General features: G+C 46.4%; 1 long non-coding RNA gene across 1 annotated transcript; it reads left to right on the forward strand.

Annotated features, from left to right (window-relative positions):
• The first annotated feature begins 2,491 nt into the window (after window positions 1-2,491).
• Window positions 2,492-4,022, forward strand: LOC140684193 (uncharacterized). Its single transcript, XR_012056123.1, has 2 exons — window positions 2,492-3,628; window positions 3,869-4,022. It is a non-coding gene; the product is annotated as an uncharacterized lncRNA (long non-coding RNA).
• Window positions 4,023-16,288: the final 12,266 nt, after the last annotated feature.

Here is a 16,288-nt window from a genome sequence, read left to right on the forward strand (position 1 = left end):
CACACATGCATGTAAGTAGTTGTATGTTTGTATATACATATGCATGCATGCACAAGTCCTACCACATTGAATAAACCAGGGAATTAAAGAATACAGTAGCCTTTCCCTGAACTGAGTTGGTCCAGTATACAAGTACATTAAGGTGTTTCAGCCAGGACTGCAAATATAGTATATTATCAGGAGAAAGTTTGTTTGGGTTGTTTTTCTTCATTCCCAAATAGACATTCTTGCAAAGATTCAGTCCACAGCACAATTTCACAACAAATGAAGGTGCAACTGAGAACCATGTGTGAAGTGAGAGCAAGAACAAGAAGACAGGAGTTCCTTAAACAGGTTTTGTTGCTGAAGAAAACATCATATTTAATCATCAATTTCTATTACATTAGCAGAAGACACGTTTAGTCTAAGAGAAATTCACACTAAGGGTTATGCCAATACAGCAGGATTACCTGGAAAAAATACTCTCCTGACTGACAAAGCTTTAATGGGCTTTACAATTGATCCTTGGTATGACAGCCAGCATGCTGCCATCAGGTGCCATGACATGTCCTCAGCAGGAGGCTCTGCTCACCTCCAGCTGCAGCCTCACGCTGCTGGAGGCCGGTGGAAAGGGGAGGGTGGCCTCAGGTTAACATGTCTTGACTTGTCCCTTTCTGTAGGCAAAACCCTTTCCTTTTGCTGCAAATCCCTATCTCGTGGCCTCAGTCCTAAGGTACGTACTTGTTTTTCTGCTTTTATCTTTGAAACACTCACAAATGTATTTCAAATGAGAACTCTATTATGTTTTCCTTTCCTTTATTACACTTTGCTACAGTTTGTCAATACTGGCTACCGGTGTTATTTGAGGCCACACTTGAAAAAAAAGGTCCTTCCTGAGCTCTGTGCATTTATCTGAAGTTCTGCATAAGGTCACATGTCTCCTCCAGCAGAAGGTCTTGCAAAGTTAAACAAAGTCCCCTCGCTTGCTCTGTCTGAGTAAATACAGACCATATTGGAGTAAATAAACAGCCAGGCAGTGTCCCAGACAATGGGCCTTGGCGATGAATTAATAAACTCTGCCTCTCGCATTAGTAGAGTGTGACTGGAACTGGCAGGAGGCCCTGGCGGGACTCCAGAAACGATTATTACTAGACAGAGCCAAAGGAGACTTGGCACGGCGCGGAGCCCACAGCTGGAGATTAGGTAACAGAGCCCGCCCGCTCGCCGAGCTGCCAGGGCGTTGGTTGCCCTGCCTGAGGAGAGGGTCAGGGCTCTGTTTTTGTAGCTCGGATTCATGTGGGGTGCCTATCTCTGAAACTCACGCTGCTCCGATCTGTAATCCATGGGTTTATTCTGCAGGATCAAACTGCCATCCCAAACCCTGGCAGCTGACCAAAATGCCTGTCTGGTGAAGCTACAGAGGATGAGCCTGCACCATCCCTGTCCTGGCAGCACCCAGAGAGTCTGGTACCTGTGGGGAAACAGGGCTTGGTGGCACTGCACAGACAACGCAGCAGGGCAGCACTGTTCTGGGTGAGGAAGCAAGAATTGCTTTTTTGGAGAGAAGCTGTACTTGGGCTTGTCTTCTGAGCTGGGGGTTGACTCCTGGGGCAGAAGCTCTGCTGAGGATGTAAAGTCCTCCTGATGACTTGTTTTGGAGGTTGGCTGAAACCCATGGGGAGCCACTGCTTTTCCTGAGCTAGACAAAATTGTCACCCAGACATACTGATGAAAGAGGTGTAAATAGGAAGGGACCACAGTAAGCTATCCCCTCTGTTCCTACCTCCAAAGAAAAGGTGTCTGTGTTGCTTCATGACCTGTGGTGTTGCAGCCCCTGAGCTCTCTCCCAAACCTAAAGAACCATTGCCTTGGAGCTTGGAAGCCCAGCAGCCATGCTGGATCTCAGGTAGCAGGTTTATCATCTGGGCTACCTCCAGCATGGATGCCCTGCTGACACAACTCTTCTGCTTCCAAGAGCTGAGCTAATTTCTGCACCCAGTGTTACCTGGTTTATTTAGACCTGCTTCTTGGATCTCTGACATGGGGCTGCTCACTGCCATGCACAGACATGCCTGTGTTTGCAACTCACATGCCTGCAATCAGCTCTAAACCTGATAGCAATATATCAGGTAGACCTGGCACTTGTGTGCTGTAGTACAGGTGGAAGGGGAAGTGATGCCTGCTCCTGGTGTGAAGCATTTTGAGAAGTATGAATGCAAACCTCAAGATTTTTCAGTGTCTGCTTATCAAGACAGGCTGTATGCTAAACCAGTCTCTTTTCACTCATACATCTATGGTGAGAAGATGGTGGTCTGAACTCCATCCCTGAGGGCCCCACACTATTCTGATGACCCTAATTTCAGGAACATCTCTTTTTGGTGCCCACATCTTTTACATCTCAATGACTGCAGCTCTGAAAATGAAAAAATATAGATATCAGCCTTTCTGAGAGACATTAGCATGAACAGAACTACCTGGATTACCTCGGAAATACACTTACCGCCAAATATAAGGCGGTAAGAAAAGTTACCAAAATGAAGATAATGAAGTCTTTTATTTCACATACATGCTATAGTAAATGGCATTTTCTTATCCTCATTTACTGCTGAATCTCCAACCTGTCCTGGACTGAATGCCCCCAGAGAAGAACAATAATAGTTTCCAGCTCTGAATACTGCCTTTTGTCATCAGGTTTGAAAGCCCTTCACAAAGGAGAGGAATCTCATTTTCTGTGTTTTTCCACAGGGAGAAGAGGGGTCAGGCAGGCAGAGCCGGAGCACCGCTGCACTCAATGCCAGCCCGCTGTTGTGCTCCTTCCCAGGACACGGCCGTGCCCTCGGCTGCCGCCCCGCTCCCGAGGCTGGAATGCCGAAATGCCCTGTGCGGGCTTGTCCGGGAAACATTCGCTATCGGTGCGGGAGGCTGCGAATGCCCCTGGTGTGAGTGACTAGCTGGTGGTTCAAACGGAGCAGTTTCCATTGAATGCGGACCAGGACTAATGTAAAACTGATTCCACAGCCCTTTGCTCACTCTCCAAGCTCCTCCTTCCTCAGCAAGCAAGTGGGTTTTTTCTTTCATAACAAAACTTGAAGCGAAGATTTGCTTTCCATTACCTAAAGTGCAGATCTTGTCCTTCTCCTTAAATCACCTTCAGCTTGATAAGCGTGAGCACTCCTTGCTGGTGTCTCTAAACATCGCCTGGAGAGAAAACCTCTGCGGAAAGTGAAATTCAGAAGAGCTAATAAAACATTTTCTGAAGAGTTTGAATTTCTCATTCCAAAGAAAACAAAAAGGTCGGCTGACCTTTCAACCTGACCCTTTTCTCTTTTTTTCTAAAGCATTAAGAAAAACATTCTGCAAACAATGAGTGCTCGTGGTAATTGTCCCTCCCCTGTGCCCCAGTTCTTGCCAAAAGCAACATTTCAATGGCTATAGGGGGTGGAGGTTGAAAGCAAATGAGTGAGCAAGCAAATGCTGGCTTTCACACATCAGTGGCTGGCTACGCCCTGACCACATCCAAGGAGGTTCAAGGTGAGGGAGTCAAGCTCTCAGGCTGCTCCTCACTGAGTTTTACAGTTGCAGTGTCTGAAATATTGCGGTTCAAGTATGGAAATCTGTGTCGGAAGCATTCAGAAAGTCCAGTCAAAAGGTAAGGTAAAGGGTCATACAACCTTAAAGTGAAGTATAATTTAGATCAACGTCTTTTCCATCGGCTGTTGAATTCCACCTTCGTGTCTCATGCCACATCTACTCATTCTTCAGCCTGTCACAGTCCTTCTAGTGTTAGGGAGAGGCCTGTGTGAAAACAATTTCATGTTAGAAAAAAAAAAAAGTGTGTTTTTTATATGAGAAAAGCCTTCTTATACCATTTATCTCCATTGTTTTCCAGCACTAGGACCTGCAGTGGATCCTGCTGTGACATGTTTCCAGCTGCAAAAGGAATCAAAAGATTTAGGGTTGAGTTCCCTCCTGATTCTGGAACATGTTCCACTGTGCAATCTTTTGTAATATCTCTCTGCAATAAAAGCACTAATGCTCTCCAAGCGGCCTCCCCCTTTCACTTTCCTCATAAGAGGTGATGACAAGCTCCCAGCCCAATTGTCTGCACACATCCTTAACCGCATGAGCCAGAGATTTAGCTACCTATCCTGGTTCTGACGCTAACCTGTACACTGGTCCAGGGCAAACCATTTAATCTTTCCCCCACCCAGGCAAAATGTTCATGGAAATCCCTTTTGGTACTACCAGAGCAGAAGCATTAGCACTGCTGGGAGATGGTTGTAAATAGGGGGGCTTTCAGCTGGCTTTGGGACTCAGCTGCCAGGAAAGGAGACCTGCCTATGCCAGGGCTCATCTTGCTAATTCTGAGGCAGCTGAATCCATTCTGTGAAAGCACACTGGTAGTGTCAAGGTCCTGCCTTTGAACGTGTTTCTCCAGCTGTAAAGTGTGGATAGAAACACTGAGCAAGCTCTGTAAAGGTCTGCTGAGATTTAAGCTATGTTGGCATTCTCCTCCTCAGTGTTAGCAGAACTGGCAAACACTAGGGGAGAGCAGGAGGGTTTCTACTTTTCTTTGAATTGTACTGTAAATCTCCACAGCCCTGAGAACAGACCTTGTAATTCCCAACAAGCACACAAGTGGGTTTAGGTGCTGGTGTGGGAGGAAAGAAGAGGTCTGGGGGCATCGTGGTAAGGTGGGGTTGGGGGGGTGTGTGTGTCATGACATGGTAAGTAAACAGTGCATGCAGAATTTCTTTGTTACCCTCCAGATTTACTTCTCCTCTTCAGTAGAGGTTTGTATAGCAAAGTACAGTTTTGTGGCTGTTCTTCAAGACCATTAACTCAATATAAAAATATCAGCACTGTTTTTATTATCTGAAAAAAAGAGCTCAGAGCTGAGTTTTTGTGAGCAGTGCTTAGTTCATTATACAATGACTCAGCCTAGGTTTTGTGGTGGAGGATTCAGCTTTTCCTTAGTGGTAGGATCAAGATGTTCTGTTTCCATGATAATCTACCTTTCATCTCTCTCATGTTGCGAAATTCATTTTTACCTTGATCCCACACAAATGTCTTAGTTCCTTGCCTTTGTTATTGTAAATTATTTACTTTAGAAATGCTGAATCATGACACTGAGGTTAGAGAAAATTGCACTTGTATTTAAAGTAAGAATTGTTCCCACATCTTCTGAAGATTCTTGGACTATTATTTTTGTGTGTCCTTACATTTTATGGTTCAAAAAAGTTCACGTGGCACTCGGCTTGACCCCCTCCCCAGAGAGGTCCAAACCTGAGCCTTTTACCCTGGCGAAGATATTTAATTCTAGCAAATGATGCTTCCCCAATGCTATGTGGGAGAAATTGTGCCTGTGTATCAGCAGGAGAGCTGCATGCCCAGTGACACTACTGACTTCCTTCAGCCTTCCTCAAAGCCTGGGTGGCACAGCACCACCCAAGTGGGTCCTGGGGGCAGCTGTGTGGACTCCTGTTTCTGTGAATGGTGTGGCACCTGAACAAAGGCAGCCTGCAATTCAGAGAAGTGCTCCAGAGTTCGTGTGAACACCTGAAGCTTGCATTAACACCTTGGGCCTGCAAAGATTGGACTACCATTGCCCTGAAGAAAAAGATTGGACTACCATTGTCCTGAATTTTTTTGAACAGAAACACAGGGAAAAGGAGCCAGAGCCCCAGCCCCAAGCATGCACTGCAGCCCATCAAACAGCCTGAAAATACATCACAGTGCAATGCTTTGGCTTGGTTATTACCCAGCTGCAACCTGGCCCACAAGTGGCAGGGCCACCTCTCGCCTCTCCATAAGCTGTGTTCCACAGGCTGCATGACAGCCAGTGAGCAGACATGCTGCTGTGAGCAGGCATGCACTGCTTGCTAATCCTCTAGTGGCACATAGCTACCAAGGCTCCCTCCACTGCGGTCACAAATGGCACTGAGAACTCGTCTGTGTGTCCGAGGGCTGCAGTGGGTGTGGATGCTGGGACAGGCTGCCGTGTGGTGTGCTGCCTGCTGCATTGCAGTGACCGGCTACCAGCAGCTAACAACCAGTCTGACCCATTTCTTTTCCCATTTTTTATAGGTTTTTATGAATGCAAGGAGGAGATGCAGGAGAGTGGTTATAAGACAGTGTGCATAATTTTAAATTTTCTTTTCAATTCTTTTAAAGCCATAATTCACATGTTCTTGTGTTACATATATTCATAAGTGCCTGTTTTACCACCCTGTGCATTTTCTATAGGGTTACTACAATACCAGCACTACTTTGAGAGTAAACTCTGATGAGATACAACCAGTGGGGTGGGGCCAGTGGCCTGGGGCTGGCATGCACGGTCCCTGCTCTCTCTTCTCTGAGCCAGTTGGTCACCCTCTGCCTCTACCAGTGGCTGCCACCTCCGCTCCACTGAGCACCGGCAGGCATGCAGAGAGCCAGACAGGGGCCACCTCGTTAGTCATTTAATGAGTAAACAAACCATTTCTCCAGCGTTCTCCAGGATCATTCAGCCTAAGTCAGAAAGCCAGCCTGGCAGAAAAGGGTCTCTTGTTCTGGGCCCCCCTCTGCAGCAGATAAGGAGGGGCTTCTCCCTCGAAGTGGAGCAGGGCTACCACACAAGCAAGCCCACTGTGTACATAGCACATGGGACCGCCTATGCCAATGACTTCTTCCAGGGGCCAGCTCAATCTGTATCAGTTATATCCATGTTTTCTGTGCATTAGACCTCAGGTTCTTTTCTATTCCCAGTGATAATTGAATCAGTTTTAATGGTTCTCATCTTCTGTATATGTCAGCAGTGCTCTGTAACTGTGGATTATTTAAGCCTCAGCACATCTTTGAGGCAGGTTTAATACCCTCCATTTACAGAAGGGCTGGGCAAGGCCAGGCAGCAGTCAGAGGGTACGTGCCAAACTGCACCATGGCCAGGGATAAAGTCCCATTTTCCTCTGTTTCTGAAATGGGATGTTGCCTGTTTAATCCAGGCAACTCTGTCAAAGGATGGGGTTTCCCATCAGGATGGTGGGATGGTTTCTGTGCATGTGAGAGCCCAAGCCAAAGTCCAAAGCTGAAGTGCTTTTGACTTTTCCACTGTCAAAGTTACTATTTTACCTGTTAGTTGCCCTGCATTTTACAACTCTTCACATCCTGTGTGACCTCACATCTTCATGGATGGACTCTCAGGAAGTGCTAGCCTGTTTACAGGCACAGCTATAGGGCAGCCACTATTTCAGCTCAGGCTGGAAGGAGAGGTGTTGGAGTGCAGAGCTGTGGGGAGGTGTAGGACAGCAGGAACATCACCTGTCCTCTTTCCTCCCAGGGTTTATCAGGATGCCATGAAGGCACTTGATGCTTGCTCCTGCTTCATCCCTGAGGCTTTGCCACCCTGTGCAGGAGTCGCATGGGCGCTGTCCCTGCCAGCTCGGAGGCAGCGCTGCAGGCAGGCAGACTTCCCTTGCCCTGCCAGCCCCTCTCCGGAGGGATGGTGAGGGGAGAACCGCGTGCTGGAGGATTGGAAACAATTCAGGATGGGGGAAAGAGCACAGGACTCATGAAGTAGGAACATTTGGGTTGCGTGTTAGCACTAGAAACCTGCCAGAAATGGGACAAATGCAGGAGTGCAATTAGTGACCTGTATTCCTGGCTGTTTCCAGGGAGCATTCATTCCCCCTTCCCAGCTGTGCTGGGGTGGAGGTGAATTTGCAGTGCAGCGGGAGCACTAACAAGTTAATGTTTAACATTATTATTACCTCATCTTCCAGAGGCTCCTTCTAAACATAACAATTGACGACAGGCTCCTGATAGTTCGGAGAAGACCGACCTCAGCCCTAAGACTATGATGAATATGATTTCCCTTCCCCCTCTGTTTTGATTTTCTGCTCTGTTACTCCAGAGCATTGGCTGGCCATGACCCCTGGCTGCTTTTTCTGTAATTACCAGCTCCTGCCAGATTTACTGTGGAAGTTAATGTCTGTTCCAGCCAAGTCAGCCCCACTGTTATATTGTACGAGACAGTAACCCCTTCAGTACAGGCAGAGCTCTGATGAAGCAAAACAAAGAGTCAGGAACAGGGCTTCTTGAGGCCCTGGGGAAAGTTTCACGTGCTTGATGGGGGTGCTGCATTAACACGAGCACTTTCATGGTGCAATCTTCCTTGGGGTCTTTCAAATACTTCGGAGCACAAGGGGTGTGTGGTGTGGAAGCAACAAGAAAGCAACTTGTACAAGAGTTTACTCAAACAAACTCTCAGGATTTGCTCTCAGTCCGCTGTGTGCCTCTGGGCCATTTCTTCAGAGCCCGTGCATGGTCTGGTGGGACTTGCTTTAATAAATTAACATTCTGGACATTTACCCTTAAAACTGGAAGGATTTTTTTTCAGATGTTGTTTTTGCAACCAATTTTTGACATGCTCAAACGAAGCTCGCTAAAAAGGGCAAGATTCAGGCTCGGATGGCTGTCCAGCAGATGCACAGGTCTCAGCTTCGGTCCAGCCATCACAAACACCCACTTCTGCACTGAGAGGTTCTGCCTGGCTGATCAGAGCAGCTCCTGGGCTGCACTCACTGCAACAGTGTGCAAGTGCAAGGGCATTTTAAATATCTGTGGAAGGTGAAACATAATTGAAACATAATCAGGGGCTAAATGTGGTTCAAATACAGTCCAGATTCTGATAGAAATTATATTCAGCTATATCTGGAATAATTCCATCTAAGCCATTGGAGCTGTGGGGTGCAAATCCTGTACCATGAGGTCATGGGGAAATTAGATGAGTAGCCTTTATACGGTGTGCACCACAGGAACAAGAAGTGGCCACCACAGCAGTGAGCAATGTCAGAAACTTCTGCTTCAGACACAGTTGGGAGATAATAATGAGGAATCAAAGAGATCACGCAAGTACCAGTCTGTTAACATGACCTGTTACTGTGGAGGGGCAGATACTAATAATAGACCAAGTAGGCTTGAGTAATGCATTTGCAACAAATTCTGCTCTAGGGCTCCCATATTTCTGTTTAAGGTTTTGCAGACAGATTCACAGCATGTGTATGTCCTGTTATTCTTTGCATTTTAGACTGATATTTAAATGTTTGGGTTAGTACTCACGCATTAGATCTGTGGCTGGGGTGACTCTTGGACACCTGTCTGAGACTCTGAGATGTGCTGCAGCATAGCAAGAGGCTTTTGACCTCCTGGGCCAACCAAAAGCAAGAAAACCATGAGAAAGCTATAAAGCTTAAAGAAAAGAAAAATATAAAAAAATATCCAACTGGAGATATTTACTCATAGAAAAAGAGGACACATCTGAAAATGTGTATGTATGGTCACCCCTAGTCTTCACCACAATTTGAATCTGTGGTTCATGGCAGATAGCCCATTCTTGAGGGAAAACCAGCACTCTCTTCACCAACACCATCAGAGCCCACTTTCAAGTTTGTGGGGCTGCGAGTGGGACTGGGCACCAGAGCTGCTTGGAAGGAGAGGCTCTCTGCTTATTCCCATTGTGGAAGCTGGGACTGGAGCCATGCCAGGACAGCGGGGCTGGAAGGAGCAGTTTGATGTGTGGGGACTCACAGAACCCCAGCTTTCTGGTAAAAGACCACCAGTGACTACAGACCCAGCTGAGGTATAAAGAGCCACTGGCTATCTGCATCCAGACTTGACAGGAACTCACCTGCACCACTGTCCCAATGGGTGGGTCAGTGTGGGTCCTGGGCTCTCCTGGGCTGGCTGGCTTTCTGAACTGATGGAGAAGGGAAGCTACACCCTGGTGATGTTGGCAGTTGATTGCAAAACGAAAATAAGAGTAAATGCAGAGTATCCCTATCAGAAACATGGGGAGATGAAAATCATCTGCAGCATGCTGGGCACCAATTCTTAACCAGAACCAGGAGGAGGCTCACCCACCAATCCCTCCAAACCCCAGGCTGAGTGAGGACAGTGAAGGGGACCCTGCATGGGCCTCTCAGTGATGAAGCAGACCTTCTCAAATCTTTTCTAGCCTGTGAAACAACCCAGTGGCCTGTCACGCGACGAGGGGACGTGTCTGGCAGGCTGGCCCTGCGAGATGCAGGGTCTGTGGCAGGAGGCCACGGCGTCCTGGCTGCCCGCCAGCCCGCGAGGCTCTCCTCCTCCTCCAGCAACCTGCCAATCTGCCGCCCCTGGACGTGCTGGTGGGAGCGCAGAGCAGCCTGGCCCCACGCTGTGCTCAGGCGTGAGGTATTTATTATCCCAGCAGTGAGAAGGTGGGAGTTGGATCTGTGAGGAAGGCAGGGATTGGCTCTGCCCTTGGCACAGGGGATGCCTGAACTGAGGACAGGAGTGTGCCGCAGGAGTCATGGATAGCACTGCCGATGGAGGTGTCCGTCTTCTCAAGGTACTCCAATGTGCACAGGTGCCCGTTGCAAGTTGGCGAAAATAATCCACAACACTTCAGTTTAGTTCCCAGGAGATCACCCCATAGCTCCTGCCCTCGTCCCCCAAGCTGGCAAGATCTGCAGCACTGCCTGCAACATGCTGCGTGCAGCGTGCTGGACACACTCAGGCACATTTGCCTGCCCTCTGGATGCCACCACAGGTTTTTGGGAGCACCTCAGGCTGCCACTGTGGGAGGCCATCAGTGTCCCTGGGTGAATTGTGAAGAGGGTCATACTCCCCCTTGCTGCTCTGCAGATGCAGAAGCCCAGTTGTTTTGAGGCACACTTGTGAAGCACCCCACAAGGTGTCAGGGATCACCAGGGCAGGGCTGGCTGCCTGTGTGGTGCAGCTGGCTGGGTACCTGCCCCTGGCTGTGGCTTGTACCCGCACTGCTGAGAGGAAGGAACATCTGGTTCCTGCATCAGGGCAGTGATGCTGTGCTGGACTTTGCAGGCAGGGAGCACCCCAGGGTGCTGTCCCCCTTGTGAGGGAATGGGACTATTGCTTCTATCCTTCATCCCTTCTCCCTTTGGTATGAGGTACATTGCTGGACATGTGGGAATCTTTCAGGTATTTCCACGTGAGGAATAGCACAAGATAGATAAACATGTGACAGGCCATTTGCAACATCTTCACATTTCCAGTGCAGAGTTTGAGATTATCCAAGAGCTGCATCCTGGCATCCTCTTGGGTGCTCAGTTTCAAACCTTCAGCTTCACAAAACTGAGAGAGCTGGATTGGCAAAAAATGAGTTAGACTCCCTTGATTTTATATCACTCTCTGTCTGATTTTTAAAATATATTTTTGACCAATATTGAAATGTGAAATACATTGTCAGCATCTTCTTAAGTGTCTTCAGGTGCAAGTAAACATGACTGCAAGCCCTTGAACAAGGGCAGGAGTGGGAGGTATCTCCGTCAGTTCCATTTATGATGTTGACTGGGATTTGCTTAATTTATTGAGCTTGACTGCAGTTTTCTTGCCATTTTGGGGTGGGTACATGTTTTGTTTGAGTAACTATTTTAATAGTTACAGCCTAGGATAAGAGCTTTCTGTATCTGTAAATTAATGGTATAGATGGGCAATTTGTCAGTTTGAAACACTGAAGAATTACACCTACACTGCTGTGCTGATATATACAAATACCTATATGCAGACTGTTTATTGTTTATTATTGGCAATTATACATCCTGGAAAGCCTATGCAGTGAAACCCTCCCTGTCCTAAACACACTCAGCTATCTGGTCATCAAGCTGTGGGGTTTTTCTTGTTGGGCTGGAGGCTGACACCAAACCCAGCCACAGAACAAAAGCTTGGTCAGAGGGAAGAGGGTTTGCTGTGTATGAAGTGAGTTTTGATTCATTCCCAAGCTCAGATGTTGCTTTGGGAAATATATTCTCTTCAGGCCTCTCACTGTGACTCTATAAACAGAGGCAGCAATGGGCATTTGGAGGCACTAAAAGTGATTTAAATGATCCAGCCTGGGACTTTTGCCAAGCAGCACCTCCTTCTGTTTGCTGCGGGGGCTTTTCTGCCCTCCCCTTTGCTGGTGGGTTGGTTGTTGTTTTTTGGTTTTTTTTTTCTTCCATGCAAAATTTTTTTGAGACTATCCTTTGAGACAATCTCTTTCTCCTAAAAGAAGAAGAAGAAAAAAAAAAAAGCTTGCTTCTCCAGATGGACAGCTGCTCCCTGCTCCTTTTGATGTTGCTTTTATCTGGCAGGCCAGTGCTCTCTCACCCTCTCCCCTCCCCCGGAGGCAGTTTCCATGGGGGTCTCAGGGGAGCTTTGTCTCTCACATGTGTTTAAAGAGAAATGTGGAGCTGACACAAAGGCTCCACAGCTCGACCTTTCGCCCTCCAGAGTTATGAGGGCCATAAAGCTCGAGTCCCTGGTAACAGCACCGATGACCAGGGCAGTTCTGGACACAGACAGAGCTTTTTTGGCAGAAAATTGTTTAACTAAAAATAGTTCTAGGAAAGAAAATAAAAGGTTGTGCAAACTAAGCAGTGTCTTTTATTGCCTTATTTGGTGTTACTGGTAATAACATGAATTTCTTTGGTATGGCCAGAGGCAGATGGCTTCACTGCGTTTAGTACCAATTTTGAAATTGTGCGTGGGGCACAGATAAAAAGTGACACCTGCTGAGGTGCTGGGGACCAAGTCTGTGCTTGCTGGTCTGCAGATGCAAGAGGTGAAGGTTGCTCTGCTGCAGCACCTGATCCTGGGCAGAGCTCAGTGGAGGCCCTGGCTGAGGCATTGAGGCATTCTCTACCAGGCAATGGGAGACCTGCTGGAGAGGAGGAACCTCAGAGTCCAGCAAAGGGCTGAGGAGCTGCCAAGCCAGCCAAGGAGCAGCTTTTAGCCTCAAGGGTCACAGAAATATCCAAGCGCCTTAGCTCCAGATCAGATGAAGGGATTGCTTTTCCCTTACTGCTCACACCTGTGAGGCTGTCCTGGACTAGGTGTGCACCCTGGGAGCCTCCCACCATGATTTGAGTCATTAGTAGTGCCATCTTGCTCTTGTTGTTACTTCCTATTTGGCCTGGCTAGCAGCAGATGTATCCAGGTGCTCCAGAGTAGACACAAAAGGTTCACTAGTGTTTGCTTTCCTGCTGAAGCTCTTGCCTTTGCCTAAAACGGGCCAGATATGGAATGAATGGGAGAAAAAGTCCCTATGCCTGAGTTATAGCAAATGGAGAAGCTTGGAAGCTCACAGGTGAGTGACTTGCCCATGACAGCTGGAGCCTAGACAAAGCTGCTCTACCCAGAGCTGCTGAACATCAGAAGAGAAATTCAGAGGTGGAGCCCTCAATTCCTTAAGGGAAACTCTAATGCTTGAATGTGAAAAAGGGCTTGTGACAATGAAGTCGTTGCCACAGTTTTCTCTCCTCCAAGTCAAACTGGCTGCAGTGTGGCCAGGCCTTTTAGGCAGGGGTTTGACAGTGTGCATGAAGACAGAGAAGGAGTTTCAAAATGTTTATGGAATCTAAATACTGTGAGAAAATGCCTCATTCTCTTTTGGTAGCAGGTTGTTTGGGAGCAGTGGCCACCTGTTACATATGTATGTGTGGGTGTAGGTGCTTGATGGAGCTCTTATCAAGGCTTAGGGCTGTAGCAGTAATAAGACATTTCCCAGGAATCTTTCCTACAACTTTTATTCTTCTAAACCAGATAAAGTGGGGGTCACTTGCTGTGCAACAGAGGGATAGGCTTTTCCTACTCACAAAAAAAATCAGGAGGCTTTTATTTTAGGTTAAATAAAGCAAAGCCAAAAAGCAGGGAGGAAGGGAGGAAAACAAGTCTCCAAAAGAAGGAAAAACTTCAGTGATTTATGCTGGGACATTTTGTGTTTTTAACCTAAATACAGCTACTGTTAGAGCAGACAAGAGAATTTTTACACCAAAAGGTACACACAAAAACCAAAGACAGCATCTCTTCCACTTACATGAACTCTCACCCTGGTAGTTTTTTGCTGGAAATGAGTATCTTTATGCATCAACGTAAGTAAAACTCCCTGTGCAACCATGCTCCAACAACCACATGCAGTAATTCTTCATGTAGCCACGTTTGTCTGCCTGTCTTGCATGATAAGGTGCACATATGCACTATCATATTTCTTCCTATAAATCTCCTTTTCTTTTCAGAAAGTTGTAAACCTAAAGATAACAGCACACACTCTCTTAAAAGCAAGGTTGACATTGAAATCCTTGGCTTAAAAATGTTGCCTGGGGGAAAAAAGTCTCCATCAGTCCAAAGGCAGCAGATTTGGCTCATGTGCCAATTGTCACTCTCCCACCACACCACGGGGAGCATGGTGGGGGAAGGAATGGTGCAGAAAAGGAGTGGGAAGGGCAAGCAGTCCTTCAACTCTGGAGATCCTTCAGTGGTATATGAGCCTTGAGGGGATCACATGATGGGAACAGAGCAAAACAACCATTTACCTCCTCTAAATCACATCACCTTGTGGAATCAGTGAACACAATCTCTTCCCTCCTATATATCACACTCACACCAGACAGATCTTGAATGCAGAGGAGAATTGAGCACTTCTACTCCAAAGCATGCGTCTGTGGTTAATAACAGATGATCCTAATCACTGCTCCTGGAGCCCAGGGCTAGCTGATAACTCTCTCTTCTGACTGCTGACCCCCATAATCATCTCATTCCTGAGAGGGAGCAGATATTGTGAATGATGGGTTTTAGCAATTGGGACAAAAATAGTCCTCCTTTTGCTCAAGGAATTCAGATATCAGCAAACTAAGGGAGAAGCAAAGAAGCTGAACAGCCACACTACAGGGCTGGGAAAGATCTTCATCATGTATCTGGATCTGTCACAAGTTTGCTCTCAGTGACCTCAGGCAAATTAGTCTCACAGACCCATTTTCTTCCTCTGGAAAAATCAAGACCATAATAGACAGCAGCTACAGAATGGCACTATGAGGATAAATCATTAATTGGTATATTTATAAGGAGTGTTTAATTTTCCAGAGATATTATATTAACAGCTGAGAAACACACTTTCCTGAACCCACTTCTTTCCTCAGAGAGTGGTTTCAATACTTCTGCAGCAGCCCTTGAAGCTGCAGTGCCACTGAAGGGCAGCCTTACCAGCTCTCCACTTACACTTTAAAACCTCTGTGCAGGCAGCAGCAGTCACAGATGCAGCTGCAAGAAGAAACCACACACCACACTTGTGCAGGTGCATGTGGGCCCCAGTGGGGAAGAATATTAACTATTTCCTGGTAATAGGGACACAGAGGTCCTTCACAAGGCTCAGATAATCTCAGCACAGTTCCAGGACATGGCCCGTGTGGGAAGCTGCTATCCAAATGAATACAAAACTGTGCTTAACAGATCCTGGCTTACTTAACTGCTGACTGTATTCTGGATTCTCTTTCAAATTCATGTAGCTCAGTGCATTGTGCCTTGTATCTTCAAAGTGGCAGGGAAAGCTTTCATCCTATGACTTCCATTAGTGTTAGTTTAAAGCTTAATTTCTAGAAGGCATAGTTGATATTTACCCCAGTATTTTAAGATCAGATCCATTTTGTGTAGCAATCTAATATTTGCATCTCTCCTTGACAAAAAGTTGCAGCAGGATCATTCTTTAGTTTCCACTAGGTACTTGGGAACTAGAAGAAAAATTTATAATTGATGCTTTTTAAGAGTATTTTTATCTCTCTGGGAGAAAATTGTTTAGTTATATTCTTCTAATATGTTCTTTAATTGTAATTATTGTATGAAATGGAAACTGCATGCTTATTTGCAAAAATAACTAGGCAAATTTCCCTTCTCTGAAAAGACTGAAGTGAGGATGGGGCCTCCACTATGAATCTATGCAGCTACATTTAAAAATAAATTTCTATGAAATTGCTTCCAGTTATCTGGTTTTCTAGACTATTAAGATGCAAATCTAGGCAAAGTAGATTTTTTTAGACACTAAATATCTGTGAACCTATTAGGATTGGCTGAGCTGAAGCTGATAGAGGAGATAATGATGTTCTGCTGAAACACAGCAATGCTTCAGTGAACCCTGATGATGACAATACATTGAAATAACAACATGTGGCATTGCAATCCGCCCACACATCATCATGCATCACACCAAAAATGTCACATTATGCTGATGGTAAAGTTTGTCTTCTAAAATCACAAAGCTGGCAGTTCTAGCTGCAATGCTTACAACAAACTGTCCCTTTTCATATCATGTCGTGCTGGTTTCAACTGTACCCAGGATCTTTCTTGGTGATGCTGGAAGCCTCAGAGCAATTAAAAATGGGATTCAGAAAAATACTTAGCCATCCAAGCTTCTGCTCTTACAGAGCCCCACCTGAACAGTAGGAGGCTGTAAAATGAGACAGAAAATCTAGTAAGAAAGAAATCTGGCACAAGATTTCCA

This window comes from Taeniopygia guttata, chromosome 5 (assembly GCF_048771995.1).
Source record: "Taeniopygia guttata chromosome 5, bTaeGut7.mat, whole genome shotgun sequence".
NCBI lineage: Eukaryota > Metazoa > Chordata > Aves > Passeriformes > Estrildidae > Taeniopygia > Taeniopygia guttata.